Source organism: Coenobita brevimanus, chromosome 24 (assembly GCF_032717465.1).
Source record: "Coenobita brevimanus isolate Jiangsu-jjx chromosome 24, ASM3271746v2, whole genome shotgun sequence".
Lineage (NCBI taxonomy): Eukaryota > Metazoa > Arthropoda > Malacostraca > Decapoda > Coenobitidae > Coenobita > Coenobita brevimanus.
This window is the reverse complement of record NC_136977.1, coordinates 49407393-49419892: the sequence shown is the minus strand read 5'-3', so window position 1 is coordinate 49419892 and position 12500 is coordinate 49407393. Positions and strand designations below refer to the sequence as shown.

General features: G+C 44.9%; 1 protein-coding gene across 1 annotated transcript in view; it reads right to left on the bottom strand.

The window, feature by feature from the left end:
• The window catches only part of LOC145393373 (uncharacterized), a 19291-nt gene that overhangs the window by 588 nt on the left and 6203 nt on the right, over positions 1 to 12500 (bottom strand). The window lies entirely within an intron of this gene.

The following is a 12500-nucleotide window of genomic DNA, read 5'->3' as shown; positions in this document are numbered from 1 at the left end:
GTTACGTGACTTCTGCCTCCATTCTCTTCCTCTATTTCCTCGCCAGGCCTTATATATACCAACTGCACACTGCTCCTATTTAACATCCCCTCCACAACGCCATGGACAGGCTGCGTGTGTGTGTGTGTGTGTGTGTGTGTGTGTGTGTGTGGTCCTCTCCCTTCTGAAGTTTAAACCCACACGCTCGATTTAGGGTCAGAGTTTTTTTTTTTTTTCTTTTGTCATCAAGTATAATAGGAGGAAGGTTAGGGTGAGGGTGGGATGGGTTGTGAGAAAGGAAGGTGCTGGCTGGGATGGGCTGGGTTTGGGGTGGATAGGTTTTGGATGTGTGATGTGGGTGGGGTTGGACGTGAAGCTGGGTGAAGTAGGGTGGACTGGGGTCAGTGAGTAGGGTGTAGGTGAGGATGGATCATTTATCAGAAGGTTCAGTGTAATATGAAAGGGGTTTAGTGTGCTGTGGATGTTGACGCTTTCTGAGATGTAGGAGACTGGGATCAGGGAGCAGTGTTATGGCGTGAATAGGGTGGTTTGTGAGATGGAGAAGTGTAGGTGGGAGGAGCTAGGTGGTTGGTGCTGGTGTGGGTATGGTATGGGATGGAGTAAATTGGAAGAGTATAGTATGGTAGTGTGGGTATTGTGCTATTGTGCGTAGGATGGATGTGAATGTGGTGTGAATGTCGCGAAGGGTAGTGCGGGATGGGTTGAGGTGACAAGGTGGGGTGCTGAGTGTATGGGGTTGAGTGGATGTGGAGTGGAGTGAATCATGGGGGTGAGGTGGAATGTAGGTGTGGAGTCGTGCTGAATGGAGTGGGATGAGGTGGATCAGGTAGATTTTTCTTTCTACCACCCGACAATTTTATTTCTCTTGAAAAAACTTGAAGTGGTTAACGCCTTCCGTAAGTCGTCGACGTTTGATTTAAATATGGCTACCGATTGACGATTTTATTTTCATTATTATCATTATCATCATTATTATTACCCTAATTATTTTCTTTTCACCACTGGCAACCCAGAATGATTTCACTTTTTTTTCATTTTGGCCACGACTGACGGTCTCCCACCCCTTTCTCTCTCTCTCTCTCTCTCTCTCTCTCTCTCTCTGGCCACCCACGTACAACTTAATTTTTTTATCAGTTTATGGAGGAATTTATTGGCCAGTCTGAGAGGTTGTGATGGGAAAGGCAGAGAGAGAGAGAGAGAGAGAGAGAGATCCGTATTTTAACTACAATCTTATTTTTCACGTCCCTGCTGCTAACCTCTCTCGTTTGTGTTATTTCTTATGCCCTTTGTCTTCTTACCCCCCGATGAGAGAGAGAGAGAGAGAGAGAGAGAGAGAGAGAACGGATCTTGAATTTGACACTCTGTTATCTTGATACTGTTTTTTCTTAGAGGGAACAATCTTGTGGGCTCCTGGCCATTGGTTCCTTCTTCCTCACACACACACACACACACACACACACACACACACACACACACACACACATATATATCTGTCTATCTATCTATCTGTCCGTCTGTCTGTCTGTCTGTCTGTCTGTCTCTCTCTCTCTCTCTCTCTCTCTGTATATATATATATATATATATATATATATATATATATCAATCAATCATTTCCTGTGGCACCCTCGGGGATGCATAGGGCCTCGATGAACTCACACCACCACATCCTATCTTGTGCTAACTCCTCAAGATCTCCCCAACACTCATCTCCAGCTTCCCGTCTCATTGTCCTCACCCACGTCTCTTTTGGCCTTCCTCTACCTCTCCTACCAGGTGCCACCCACCCTGGTGTACCTCGTACTATTCTCTGTCTCCTATACACATGTCCTAGCCACTTCCATCGTGAGAATCTAACATATTCATCGATCGGCTGCACTTCCGTTATTTCTCTAATTCTACTATTTGGTATCCTTTCCAACCACTTAACTCCTAATATTCTTCTAAGTGCTTTATTTTCAAACACCAAGAATTTATTTTCCATAGTCACTGTGCTGTACCAAGACTCGTGTCCATAAATTAAGATACTCCTAACCATTACCTTATAAAGTTTGATTTTTGCATGCACAGAGAAATTGTTATTATTCCAAATATTTTTAAGCATTCCCATTGCCTGATTAGCCTTCTTTAACCTTTCCTCGAATTCAAAGTTCAAAGAACCATCCTTGGCTAAATAAGTACCTAAATATTTAAACCTATCAACTTGCTTTACAACCATACCTCCAATTACACATTCCTGCGCATTTTCCATATTCATATTGATTATTTCAGTTTTTCCACAATTAATAACCAAACCCACCTTGCGACCTTCACTCACCAAACAGTCCAACACTCTCTGCATCTCTTCTGGCCCATCACAAATCAAAACTATATCATCTGCATAATCTAAATCCAAAAGTTTCCTGTTCTCTCCCCAAAGTATACCTGCACCGGTTTCTGTTCCAACACGTTTCATAATGTAATCAATGACCAATATAAATAGTAAAGGCGATAGAACACCACCTTGAATTACTCCGGACTTGACTTCAAACGAATCACTCAGACAACCATCAACCATCACTTTACAAAATGTGTCCTCATGCATGTTCATAATGACCCTCACAAACTCCTCTGGTATTCCATAATGTCTCATGATCTTCCCCATAGACTCTCTCCAAACACTATCAAAAGCCTTTTCAAAATCAACAAAACAAAGACTTAACGGTACTCTCATTTCATTAACTTGCTGCATCAAATGCCTAACTATAAAGATCTGATCATTGCAACCACGTCCCTTTCTAAAACCAGCCTGTTCATCCCTCAGAATACCCTCAACCACCGGCTCCAACCTATTTAACAACACTCTACTGAAAACTTTCAAAGCTATCGGTGACAAAGAGATTCCCCTCCAATTACCACATTCACTCAGGTCTCCTTTCTTCGGAACTTTAACAATTACACCATTCTTCCAAACTGATGGTAGTAACCCCGTCACCCATATCTTATTGAATAGCTTGGTCAAGATCATTATTAATCTATCCCCTCCACTTTAAACATTTCCGGAAATAAACCATCCTCCCCTGGTGCCTTATTATTCTTTAACTGTTTTACTGCTTTCTCCACTTCTGCAAGCCTCAACTCTCCTGTTTCTATATTTAAATCTTCCTGAGCAGACGGTATATCCTCTTCTGGTGGTATTGGTCTATTAAGAACTGTCTCAAAATGCTCTTTCCATCTATTTTTAATATCTCCATCTTTGGTCAATAAATTTCCTTCCCTGTCTCTAATTGGTATTTCCTTGCGTTTACCTGCATTACCACTCAGTTCTCTAATCGATTCATATGCTATTCTTTGACTCTGTCCATCATTTTTGTTTATTAAGATTTCAGTCTCTGCAACCTTTTCATCCACACATCTTCTTTTATCTCTCCTAGCTAACCTTCTTACTTCTGAATTCAAACTCCAGTACGCAGCTCTTGCTAATTCAATCTCTCGTTCATCAACGCATTGCATCTCACTCCTCAATTTAGCCTCACCTCTCTTTTTTATCATATCCCACGTTTCCTCTGATATCCATTTCTTTCTCCTGAATCTATGTCTCCTTCCAATCGTACATTCAGCAGTCTCATGCAAAACTTTGTTCACATCCTCCCACATCTCATCTACACTTCTCTCCCCCTCTTCCAACGTTTCCAACACCAAAAACCTATTTCTGCATTCTAATCTGAATTCCTTCTTTTCTTCTCCTTCTCTTCTAAGCTTAACAATATCGTATCTACCAACACCAGATTTTTCCTTCTTCTGATTTTTAAGTTTAAACCTTATTTTTGCAATCCTGAGTTGATGGTCACTACCAATATCCGCTCCCCGTTTAACATGAACATCTAGCAGAGAACTTCTATGCCTCCTACTGATAGCGATGTGATCAATATATATATATATATATATATATATATATATATATATATATATATATATATATATATATGGACAGCCATTGGAGCTGCGGGGTCCAATTGGGAACATTTCTGGTGTTGCCTCATGTCTGTGGAATCAAAGGGATAGATATAAGTAAAGTCTATTATTGACTTTATATCTCTATGGCAGAATGGAATGCAATCAAAATGTGCGCTTAAAAAGTGCCTTTGAGTTAATGGACCAAGCTGACCTAAGCTACATTTCAATATAAAATTGCATACATTTAAGCCTACAAGTAAACAAACAGAATGTGAAGATTACCTTTGAAAAGTACATAGTTCTCTGTAAAACCTGCAATGTGGCGTTAGGTGTATGTTGTAATGTGTTGCTGTGTGTATCTGACAACACTACTGGGTGGTGCAAAAATAGGCTGACAATATTATGTTGACATCATTATGTCCCCATCAACCTGGACCTGTGCATTACTGTGTGTCAAAGTGTGGCTGACACACTCTAGGAATGCCTAAGTGGTGAGGGCGGACACTTTGAACACTAACGAGACTAAAAGTGTGTCTTTTGTGTTGGAATAATGATAAATGTCAACCTAATTTTGCACCACCCTGCATAGTAGATTAGGTCTACCCTGACTCCCAGGCTCCGGGCCCCATTAGGCGGGGGGCCTGACTGGTAGCAAATGGTTCAGTTGGCTTAAAGCCGGCCCTGAATATATATATATATATATATATATATATATATATATATATATATATATATATATATATATATATATGGATCTATATCTGTCTATCTATCTATATATATATATATCTATATCTGTCTATCTATCTATCTATATATATATAAAGTATATATATATATATATATATATATATATATATATATATATTGTTACGGTGGCGCCAGCCCGGGGCTATTACAAAAAAGACAACAAGTCAGCCTTAGATGATCGGCCTCCACTGCGTTGCAAAAATAACACAGACCCCGGCACTGACACTCCGCAAACTAGAGAAAAACTGCGCAACGGAAAAACTAAAACGCAACACTCTGTACTTTGATAATAAACGGAACAGCCTACCTATAGATCTAGCCTACTATCGTCACTACCGGAAGTAATACCGCCCGAGACAGTATACAGGAACACCTCCCACTTACTTCCGGTGGTGACGACTTTCTACTTAACCCGTGTCCAAGGGGGAACGCAGTTAATAGCTCACGATGGTTCTCACTAGCCTTGAGCAAAGAGATGGGATTAACTGTGTAGGGGTAGGGGGTGTGTGTGTGTATGTACGTGTGTTGGGGAACGTTAACAAAGGCAGCGAGAGGACCACGGTGAGCCAAACTGGCCCTCCAAAGACAACACGGTTACAAAAATAAAATAACTACTTCCCTCAGTCAGCAACAAAAGAATAAAAATAAACTTAAATGAAAACGCCAGCTCGGCATAAAAATGACTGGGGAGAGAGAGAGTGTACAAGCACCCGATACTAAAGCTGGCTGGGAAGAGACTGACTCTGATCAAGGCTCGCGCACGGCCAAGCGCGAACGCATAATCAAATTAATAAGAACTTATATTCGTGCCCCTCTCTCTCTCTCTACAATGAATTGGTACTTCAAATGCAAGCAAAACATCATTAAATATACTGGTAGCTCACACACGACAATCAAAATAATCAAATGCATTCTCAGCATGGTATTAAATAAAATTGCCCTCAGTGGCAGGAACGAAAGAAACAAAAGAACTTGTAACACTCGCTAATATAAACTCCGCGAATGACACGGATACATACTGCATAATCCCCCTAGCCCAGCTGTAACGGCTGCATCCGTGGGAACGGAAAGGCGGACAGCGTAACACGCCCTTCCCCAAAGGAAAATTTTGAGCCCTGGATCAAAATTTTCGATCAAGACCCTGACCCCTCCCTGGATAAACAATCAGCAATTACGTTATCAGTCCCTTTAATATGCCTAACTTCTAAATTGTACTCTTGCAAAAGCAAACTCCAGCGGGTCAAACGCTGGTTCTTAAATTTAAACTTGTTCAAAAACTGCAGGGGATGATGGTCTGAATAAATCTTGATCACCGGGCCAAAAGGGGGCAGGTAGACAGCAAAGTGTTGCAGGGCCAGGATAATCGCTAATAACTCCTGCTCTATGACAGAGTAGTTCTTCTGAGCTCTATTAAACTTCTTTGAGAAGTATGATATGGGATGTTCAACCTGGCCCTCATCCGGCTGCATCAACACTGCTCCTACCCCTACTTGGCTAGCATCAACTGCCAGCACAAAAGATCTGTCAAAATCTGGTGCACGCAATATAGGGTGGTGGCACAGCAGAGACTTAACAGTAGTAAAAGCTTGCTCACACTCGGCTGTCCACTGCCACTTCTTATCCTTGCGCAATAAGTCAGTAAGAGGGGCAAGCACTGTGGAGTAATTCCCAATAAATCGTCTGTAATAGCCGATCATGCCCAAAAATCGCTGGAGGGCACGGCGACACTGGGGTGCTGCAAAGTTGGAAATGGCATCCACCTTAGCCCGAGGTGGAGCCACTTGCCCATGTCCTACAACAAATCCAAGGTACTGGACCTTAGCACGTACGAACTCGCACTTGTCTAAGTTGACTACTAAGCCAGCTTCCTCCAACCGCTTAATGAGCATTTCCACATGATCAAGGTGCTCCTCCCACTTGGTGTCATACACAATGACATCATCGATGTAAACGACACAATTAGGTATGCCATCCACCACTTTATCCATAAGCCTCTGGAAAGTGGCTGGAGCATTCTTCAATCCATAAGGCATCACCTGGCACTGATATACTGCACCACTGACAACAAAGCTAGCCACTTGTTTAGCCCGTTCCGTCAGCGGGACCTGCCAGTATCCTTTTACTAAGTCAAGTTTGGTGATATAAGTGGCATTTCCACCTTGTCCACGGAGTCATCGACCCGAGGCAAGGGATAAGCATCGGTCTTAGACAGTGAGTTAACCTTCCGGAAGTCCACACACAACCTAACCTTCCCATCTGGCTTCGGCTGCAAGGTAACTGGTGAACTCCACTCACTGAAACTCCTCTTGATCAATCCATGGTCCAACATATACTTGATCTCATTATCGAGAGCTTTCTGTCTGATAGGGTTGATGCGGTAGGGAGCTAATTTTACAGGCTTACTATCCCCAACGTCAATGTCATGAGTAGCCCAAGTTGTCAATCCCGGTGAATCTCCAAAAACTTTCGGATGTTTCCATAATCTGTTGCAGAGCTCTTCTCGCTTTACTGGATCAAGGTGTCGCAATTTCTCCACCAGAGCTGCATAACCATTGCCCTCCCATAGGTCAGCTGGTAACATCTCACCACGACTAAACACTTCCTCCTGCTCCTCCAACTCACTACCAACCACCAAAACTACAGGAGCGCTCTTATCCCTGGTTCCCTCAACGTCCACTCCAAAGTCACCTTCCAGGAACTGTGGCTGTAACCCTGGTCCACCACTCACATCACCGGCACCAACAGCTCCCTCCACAGCACGTTCCCTTGATGCCACGTCCTCCTTTCCCCGTCCTTCACATCCCAGGTGAGAGACATCAGCAGTCATCCCACAGTGAGAATAAACTGGGCGGTAGTATGGCTTCAACATATTAATGTGGCACAACTGAGTACTCTTCCGCCTATCTGGGGTAACAATTAGATAGTCAAGCTCCCCAACTCTCTTCTTCACAATATAAGGACCACTGAATCTAGCTGCCAGAGGTTTTCCTTGCATGGGCAGCAGTGCCAAAACTTCATCTCCTTGCTTAAACTCACGACTTCTGACCTTCTTATCATAATGAGCCTTCATTTTCGCTTGAGCCCCGATTAGATGGTCACGGGCAAGCTCTAAAGCGCAATGCAGTCTCTCCCGAGTGCGGCAGACATAGTCAAGCATGGATTCCTGGTTGCCAGATTTGTTGTTACTCCAGGCCTCTCGCACCACATCCAAGGGACCACGAACTCTGTGCCCAAACACTAACTCATTGGGTGAAAACCCTAACGACTCAGTTGGTACCTCTCTCACTGCAAACATAACAAAGGGTACCGCTAGGTCCCAATCCTTTCCACTATCATAGCAGAAGGTGCGCAGCATGGTCTTTAAGGTCTGATGATGCCTCTCCAGGGCACCTTGTGACTGCGGATGGTAGGCACTGGACAAAATGTGTTTGATGCCCAACTCTGTCATTGTCTGCTTAAATAAATTAGATGTAAAATTTACTCCACGGTCTGACTGCAACTCCTTGGGCAGGCCAAAATGAGTAAAGAACAGGATAAGTTGCTTGACTACTGACTTCGCCTGCATGCTTCTGATTGGTATAGCCTCTGGGTATCGCGTTGTAACATCCATTATGGTTAACAAATACTTGTTTCCAGCAGAAGTAGGAGGTAAAGGGCCCACGATATCAATGATTACCCGGGTAAACGGAGGTTCAACTGCAGGAATGGGAGTCAAAGGGGCCACAGGAAGAACTTGATTTGGCTTGCCCACTATCTGACACGTGTGACAGCTCTTGATGTACGCAGCAACTTGTCCCGACATACTTGGCCACCAAAAGTTATATCTTAAGCGCTGCACTGTCTTTCTGTTTCCCAAGTGACCTGCTAAAGGTCCCTCATGTGCTAACTGTATTAACGGCACCCTATACTGCACAGGCACCGCCACCTGCACTAACTCACTCACTCCTCCATCTACCGTGGCGCCAGTGGGCGTCCATCGGCGATGTAAAACATTATCTTTAATCAGGAACTCCTCCTTACCACACTCCATACTTCTTTCTTCCCCTACTCGAGCAAACAAGGGCTTTAATGTTACATCCTCCTGTTGCTTCACCCTCAATTCTGCTGGCCCAACACCCGCCAGCTCTACTGAGGACTGAGATAAGGGACTGGTCGGGACACTGGATTGCGAAGGGCGATCAATCTCAGCGTCACCTCTAGTACACTCGACAGGGGTAGGAATGTCAGACTCCACACTGACATCATCACCTCTACCCTCAACAGTGACACTCTGTTTCTCAGGCGCGTTTGACGGTGGTCCTGCATCCCCGCAGTCGACCCCAACGTCCTGAAATTCTCCTAATTCAGTTGATGGGCTGGGTTCAGTCTCCACACAGACACACTCAACACCACCTCTAGTGTCCTGAGTGGGAAGTGGGGCGGCGCCCATGCACGCATTCCCACTCTCCTCACCCACTACAGCAACACTCTGCTCACTAGGTTCCTCCATTGGTGGCCCTGCCTCACCACAGTCGACCCCAAGAACCTGTGACTTCACCAGTTCTTCCTCCCGGGCTGCAACCTGTGCCATAGATCGTGTAATTGCACAGACCGGGAACATGGCTTCCACTTCTGCATCAACTTCAATACCAATTTCTGGGGCGTCAAAACACTTCTCTGCCACAACAACTGGTGGGGGAAGAGATGGAAATACTTTCTCCCCAGCCAGGTCGTTCCCCAGCAGAAAATCAACCCCCTCTAGTGGCATTACATCAGCAACAGCTACTTGAGCTGCAGCCTGAACAATGGGGCAATCGAGTTCCACATGAACATAATCATAGTATTCATCTGAGTTCATGCCTCTACACAGCACATACTTCCCTGAGTTTACAGGCCCTCCAGTCACGTTTCTGCACACAGACTGTTGTGCACAGGTATCACGAGCCACAGTAACTGGATAACTGATCCCATGAATTTTCACTGTGCCGTGACATATAAAAGGTTTACACCAGTCTAGGGACGATTTCTGAGGCAGTTCATCCGGAGGTGGCGTAGCATGTTGGGTAACCTTTTCAGCCTGAGCTGGCAGCGAGCACAGCCGGCTGCACTCCAGCTTTCCACAGACTTCTCCCTCACCGCTACCACTCTCCCAACTCCTCTCGTTCACCTGACTCGAACCTACAATTAGTGCCACTGGTTTGGCATTTTGGGAGGCCTTCCACTTAGGGCAGTTAGGCTTGATGTGCCCACTCTGTTTGCAAAAGTAACAAACTAGCTTCGAACTGGATACAGGGCTCTTTCTCCCAGAATTCTTTTTCTCCTCTGAACTTCCCTTGGACTGATTCACGGGAGATTTATCCCAGGCAGGGCCACTCACAGTCCTCTCCCTGGAATACTGAAAATTAGCATACTTGACCCCCATACTCCGCAAGGCAAACACCCGGTCATCAGCCCACGTCGCTGCTTCCTTCACGGTCTTAAATCTCTTCTCCCTAATTTTAACACCAATTTCTTTGTCAGCCATGTTGGTAAAATGTTCCATCAAAAGCAGTTCACGCACCTCGTTATACGAAGTGGCGCTCTCACTCAGCAACCACTCGTCTAACCTCTCCTCCAGATACCTAGCGTAGGCCATATAGGTGTCAGCAGGCCTTTTCCGAGCACCACGGAACAACAACCGATAAGCCTCTGGTCTAAGTTCATATGCCTTCAGGATGGTTGTTTTAAATTCATCATAATCATCTACATCCTCAGGGCTCAACCTATTATACACTTCCAAGGCTTTTCCCTTCAGCACATTAGATACCAACCCCACCCAGCGCTGCCTTGGCCACTCAAACTCCCTAGCCTTCTTCTCAAATCTAACAAACCATTCTGTCACCTTCAACTCATCAAATGCTGGCACTAATTTTAGACTCCTTGAGAACCAACTCTCCCTATCCTCTGCACGGCCTGAGGTTTGGGTATCTGAAGTTGGTCTATTGGCAGTCACCTCCAAACGAGTCTTCTCCAGCTCAAATCGCATTTTTTCACGCTGCAACTCCATCTCCCTTTCTTCTTTCTCTCTGGCACGCTGCATCTCCCTCTCTTCTTTTTCACGCTGCATTTCCCTCTCTTCTTTTGCACACTGCATTTCCATCTCCATCTTTTTCAACTCCAACTGCAACTGAGCCTCCGGTGACAAGGCTCCAGGGTATATGGGGGTGGAATGAACAACTCCAGGGAAAGCACCAGACATCCCTGGGGGAACTGCTCTAAACTGGCTCGGCGGCATCATAGATGGTAATAGTGGGGTAGCGAAACGAGGCATTTCAGCACCATAGTCAAACTCAGGGCTCACACGGGGAGTACCTTTGCTATGTGCCTCTCGTTGTTCCATATCCACAGGTGACTCAGCACGTACGCGATCTGGTGTAGACACGCGTGACTCCATGGCGACAAATCAATGGCAGTACTAAATAATGAAATACTAATGCTGACTGACAAACTACACACACATCAACTTCACCTCAAAGCACAGAGAACGCCAAGGTAACGATATCCTAGCAAGAAGAAGGCACTGTTAGGATATCCTGATGCGAGGTCGCCACTGTTACGGTGGCGCCAGCCCGGGGCTATTACAAAAAAGACAACAAGTCAGCCTTAGATGATCGGCCTCCACTGCGTTGCAAAAATAACACAGACCCCGGCACTGACACTCCGCAAACTAGAGAAAAACTGCGCAACGGAAAAACTAAAACGCAACACTCTGTACTTTGATAATAAACGGAACAGCCTACCTATAGATCTAGCCTACTATCGTCACTACCGGAAGTAATACCGCCCGAGACAGTATACAGGAACACCTCCCACTTACTTCCGGTGGTGACGACTTTCTACTTAACCCGTGTCCAAGGGGGAACGCAGTTAATAGCTCACGATGGTTCTCACTAGCCTTGAGCAAAGAGATGGGATTAACTGTGTAGGGGGTAGGGGTGTGTGTGTGTATGTACGTGTGTTGGGGAACGTTAACAAAGGCAGCGAGAGGACCACGGTGAGCCAAACTGGCCCTCCAAAGACAACACGGTTACAAAAATAAAATAACTACTTCCCTCAGTCAGCAACAAAAGAATAAAAATAAACTTAAATGAAAACGCCAGCTCGGCATAAAAATGACTGGGGAGAGAGAGAGAGTGTACAAGCACCCGATACTAAAGCTGGCTGGGAAGAGACTGACTCTGATCAAGGCTCGCGCACGGCCAAGCGCGAACGCATAATCAAATTAATAAGAACTTATATTCGTGCCCCTCTCTCTCTCTCTACAATGAATTGGTACTTCAAATGCAAGCAAAACATCATTAAATATACTGGTAGCTCACACACGACAATCAAAATAATCAAATGCATTCTCAGCATGGTATTAAATAAAATTGCCCTCAGTGGCAGGAACGAAAGAAACAAAAGAACTTGTAACACTCGCTAATATAAACTCCGCGAATGACACGGATACATACTGCATAATCCCCCTAGCCCAGCTGTAACGGCTGCATCCGTGGGAACGGAAAGGCGGACAGCGTAACAATATATATATATATATATATATATTCAGGGCCGGCTTTAAGCCAACTGAACCATTTGCTACCAATCAGGCCCCCCGCCTAATGGGGCCCGGAGCCTGGGAGTCAGGGTAGACCTAATCTACTATGCAGGGTGGTGCAAAATTAGGTTGACATTTATCATTATTCCAACACAAAAGACACACTTTTAGTCTCGTTAGTGTTCAAAGTGTCCGCCCTCACCACTTAGGCATTCCTAGAGTGTGTCAGCCACACTTTGACACACAGTAATGCACAAGTCCA